The following is a 5,396-nucleotide window of genomic DNA, read 5'->3' as shown; positions in this document are numbered from 1 at the left end:
CGCATCCCGCGAAGCTTTTAATATCAGATCACGGTCTGTGAAACGCAGCAGTTTCATAATCATGATCCGAGGTTTATTTTGCGCACCAGACCGACCAATTCGGTGTGCGCGCATAAACTCAAAAGTGCGACCTTCCAGCTTGGGGAACCACTTGTGGATTTGTTTTTGTAGATAATCACTAGCATTATTCCCCTCCGATCCCTCGGGAAGGCCAAAAGCACATAAATTATCTCTTCTGGATCTGTCCTCCAGTTCAGCGATTTTGGCTTCCAAGTTGTACTCGGAGTCACGGCTTTTGACACAGCTGGTTTCCATGTCCTTAACGCGCGTCTCGAGGGAGGAGAATTCCCCTCGGAGATCTTTAATATCCACATTACATTGCAGCAAGTTGGATTCCATCTTTTCTAGACGGGAGTCCAGCACAGAGAATCGCTCTTTGGATTTTTCTTCTGCTTGAGCAAAATGTTTGGTTAGAGACTCTTCAATAAACTGCATTAGTGAGGCATTGATCTCGGCGTCCTCTGATTCTGAGTCTGCCACACCTGTAACCCCTTTCCTTGATCGTGCTGGCATTCTGATAAAGTAATTAACCCCGTTTGGCAGGGATTAAACGCTCACCGATGAGTATTCACAAAAACATAAATTAAAATAAAGTCAAAATAAGGGTTTACTCATTCTACATTAAAACAAGAAGGAGAGGTTTGGTGCGCGAAGAGCCTACGCTGCCATCTTGTTCACGTCAGTAAACTGTATTGTTGAATGTAAAGCACTTCATGTATATATATATATATATATATATTTTTTGTCATTTGTGTCATAACGAATAATATTTACATGTCTGATGTCAATACAGTTCAAAATAAAAGAATTGAGAGCGAGTTCTGCCTGAGATTGTGTGCTGTACAAAAATGCCATTTTCTGCAATTTCTTTTCTCAGAGAGACCTTTTTGGTGAAAACAGGGTGTATATAAATGGCTATAAGTAGAGTACAGAACATGCTAAAAGCTCACTTTTTTTTCCCTGGTGAACCCAGAGACGTACATCTTCATTTTGAGGTATTGCAAATCACTCTGGTGCTAATAGATAATTTACTGTGGGTCTTGAAAGATGACCAACAATTATGAAAATCTTTGGCCTGTGCTAAATATTGGCAGTCCTAAACTGGCCATGAATGAGTTAACGAACCTCGTACGAACCACATTGTAATACTGAGTGTCGATATTATATGTATACTTTCTCTTTCTTTTCCTTTCCTGTGTCTGTGCCTGTTTGTTTTGTTTATCTATAGTTCGAAGTAAAATTTAAAATCAAATATAAAAAAAAACAGTAGTCTTCATTTATTAGATCCGCCGGGGTTTGAAAGCTTGATGCTGCTAATAAATAACTTTAATATACCAATCCTTCTGTGTTTTGTGCTGCTGCACCCAGCCATCATAGTGATCCACAGTGCCCCTCTGGTCGGAAGCTAACACAGAAGAAGGCGCAGCCGCCATCTTTGCCATTTTTGAAAAAATAATATCACTGGCACAGAATTGGGATAAAAAAAAGTTATTTAATAGCAGCATCAAGCTTTCAAACCCCAGCAGATCTAATCAATGAAGACATCTGCTTTGGTAGGAGCCTTTGAAACTGCTTGGCAGTTTTCTTAGCGCATCTCGTAACCTTTGTATAAGGGACTGTGGAGGAGAAGACGATACAGTTCTGAAAGGGGCTAACAACAAGCTGAAGAATTTCATTTGATTTTCCCTTCATGTAGTTTATTGTCAGAAGCCATTGTATCACCTCAGAGTCAAAAGAAGAGGATCCCAAATCTCAAATATTTTTGCTAACATGTTTTCAACTGCCTCCAAAAGGCCACATGACGTCCTAAAACCAGACAAACATCCAATTAGGAAAAACATCTGTTTTAACTATTAAAATCAAAAGTAGTTGATCATGTCTGCTTTACAAATGATTCCTAAAATGTGTTTTCTGTTCTAGAAGAACCAAATCTGACCTACGCCCAGGTGCACCTCCCAACCAAAGGCAAGCGTAACAAAGGTAAGCAGGGCTTAAAATTCACTTTGCAAACTGGGAGGGAATTCCCCCCTTATGTTCTTCACATAGGGGGGATTTATAGATTTGGGGGGGATCTATAGACTTTGGGGGGTCTTTTTTCAGCCGATACTATAACCGACAAATATCTGCTTCTCATGTCCGATAAGCGATAATTTCACATTTTTGTATTTAACACGTTGACTGCCAACGACGTGTTAACACGTTTTCAGAATTCAGCTGTTGACTGCCCAATCGATTTTTTTTTTTTGACGGTGGATCGTTGATCTGGCCCTTTTGCATCTCCTATTATAGTGTTAGAGCCGCCGGGCGTGTGCAATCCATTCCGCCGACCCACTGAGTGGAGACGGTGCTCAGACTATTGAGAGCCAAGCAAGCCAAGACAGCAGCATGGAAGTCATTATCATGAAAATGGATGGGGCGAAAACACTTTCGTTTTCGCGCTGATTGCTGGCGGTGCGGAATTGCAAACTTGCATGGTGGATTGCGGATGGAGCACACTTTGAGGCACGCAGCGTAAATATGACCAGAGTCGCAGGGGCTTCATCGGAGCTCTCGGCCAGGGCTCCGGGAGGCGGGCGAGTCCAGCCGGGCTTCCTCGGGGAGCCAGGCACAGCGGCAGCGGGGCAGTGAGACTCGTGACAAGCAGCAGGTCATTTTGCCTTGGAAAATAGCACCAAATTGGAAACAGCCATAAAAGGCTTTTAGAATGGGATTTTCAACCCATTCTTTTTTGTTTCTTTTTCGCTCTAATTTAGAGTAATTTAATTTCTATTCAGAAATTTATTTGAGAGGTCGAGAGTATGAGAAAGTGCATTTGCACAAGTAGGAAAGTGCTTGTGACACGGCGCTGCAGCCAAAAAGAACGCCCACGGAGGGAGGAGTTGAGCAGAGGGGAGTTTCCTGCTGTTATGGAGGAAATTACTGTTCAAAACTATTGTTTAGGTCTTACTGATGCCAAAAATGAATGGTTAAAGTGACTGTTCTATCGAATTTCACAAAAAGCCGTTTATCTCTGAATATTTTTTCTGACGCTGAAACCATGCTGTATTCAATTGCTAATGCTTACATAACTACTAACTCTACAAACTAACTCTTTTAGACAGAGAAAGCACACATTCTATTAGTTATTTTTAGATGATTGGTGTTCACGAAGTCCTAACAGAAAAGAATCCTCGGCACTTGTAAAATGAGCCTAGAATCCTCAAAAAAAAACCTGGCAGAACTTACCTACAGCATTGAAAAAAGGCTGGCAGTCAATGTGTTAAAAAAGGAAGTTCTTAACCTGTAGTTTAAGTACACCCGAGTCTAAATTACTATGGCTTTCGTCAATGTGTTTTATCTCCAGACTAGGAGCCATTGGCTTTTGGTTCTATCAAAGCCTTTATTTTTTGTATTGAGTGATACACTTTAATAAAACACTCATCATATTATATCAGAAGTTCTTTGTTTTGTGTTCACAATAGTGATGTCAGTTAGAGTTGGTTAGGTCAGAGCTCTGGAATATTAGTTATATCATCCATCTTTGCTCATACATCTGCCTTTCTTACTGTCATGTTACTGGCAAAGCTGTAACAAATTTAGCATTGGGGAGAGTTCTATTGAAGTGAATGGGCAGGCATGGGAAGTCTGTCCCACTATAAACCATTTGGCTATCTCTCTGTGTGTTTCCACCTCATTAAATAAAATACATTATGTGTTGTTGACTGATGTTTTATGTATTACATAAAACATTACATGTTTTCTTTTCTTTTTATAATGAAATTTTTATTATTTTTCACAGATTACATCATCATTTATTTAGAACAAAATGAGACTAGTAAGTCTATGATTAGTAACCCATATAAAAGACAGACATCACACAAAACATAAACACATCCCAATACAAATACTTAAATGTTTTCTTTAATCAGGTGGAAGCGTTTCAATGAATATGTGTGTGAAATGACACAGATATTATGGTTTATAGAGGGACTTACCCAGGCGCGGACTGCATAATCGGGCACGTCAGGCAAATGCCCGGTGGCCTGGCCTGGCCTGAAAAAAATATATATCAATATATATATATATATATTTTTTTTTTTTTTTTTTTGGGTCGAGCCTGCAGTCAAGCCACTCACTGAACAGCAGGCCAGGCAATATATATATATATATATATATATATATATATATATATATATATATATATATATATATATATATATATATAGCCTACCGTAAAACTGCCAATAAGGGCCCGGGCGTTTATTATGCTAAATCGAGTCTGACCCCAGGCGGTTAAAGGAGACCAGGCGGCAATTGGAGTCAGGCGGTTATTTCTTTATTGTACGAAATTGACCCAGGCGATTATTAGTTTTTGCACAGAATTTCTGGTCAGCAAAAACGGAAAGTATCAAATTGCTTATTTAAACCAGTGAGATAGTACTAGTACACACAAGAGGGTAGGTACAGGCAGTTTTGATTTTTGAACATGCCTAGTATTGTACTGCCTAGTATTGCCTTAATCACCATCATCATCATCCAACTACCAGTACGTTACAGTATCAGTTCATTGCTCTACTCTTAATCCCTCTGCCAAACAGCCATACTGTAGTAATCCAGGGAATATAAAGTAGAATCCAGCAGCAGGAATAAAGAGGGAAGCGCTTGGTTTGGATGCAAGTACAAACCGAGTGCTTTATTGCACACTCTGCACTCACTCTGACAACACAACATTCATTCCAACTTCCCGGTTTGAATACCGGTAACAACGTCCCCCCTGACGTCACCGCGTCGGCGCGCGGGCCATCTGGGTAGTGTAGTGAATTAGACTGTCAATCTCCTTAGTGTGCGCAGTCACCACAATACCATATTTTAAACAAGTAACATTAGCCTACCGCTCACACATTCAGTTGTTTGTGTTTCATTAGTCTCGCTGGCCAGCCCATGGCCAGCTTCCTCTCCCTTCCGTGAGTAGGGAGGGGACGCTGACCAGCGAGACTAGTGTTTCATTGGAAAGTCATAGCAACGTCATTGTAGAACGCACGCTAACGTTAGCTACCAAACTAACGCTAACGAAACAGCACTGCAGCACTACTAGACAAACAAGCAGACTTACCAAATACGTAGACGCCAAGACAAGTTTCCAATACATGTCCGAATAAAATATAAAACTGTCTGACAGGGGGAGAAAGAGCATGACTGACTTCCGCCTGACTTCCTCCAAAACACACGTCATTACCGTAAGTGACTGAATTCAGTCAACACAAAAACATACCGTAGGCCTAATGGAGGAGAAAAAACATATTTATTCTAATAACCGCTCCCGGCTGTTAATGGAAGACCGGCGCTTATGTGCAAAA

Source organism: Poromitra crassiceps (genome assembly GCF_964638095.1).
Source record: "Poromitra crassiceps genome assembly, chromosome: 17".
Classification (NCBI taxonomy): Eukaryota; Metazoa; Chordata; class Actinopteri; order Beryciformes; family Melamphaidae; genus Poromitra; species Poromitra crassiceps.
Note: the sequence above shows the minus strand (reverse complement) of the source record.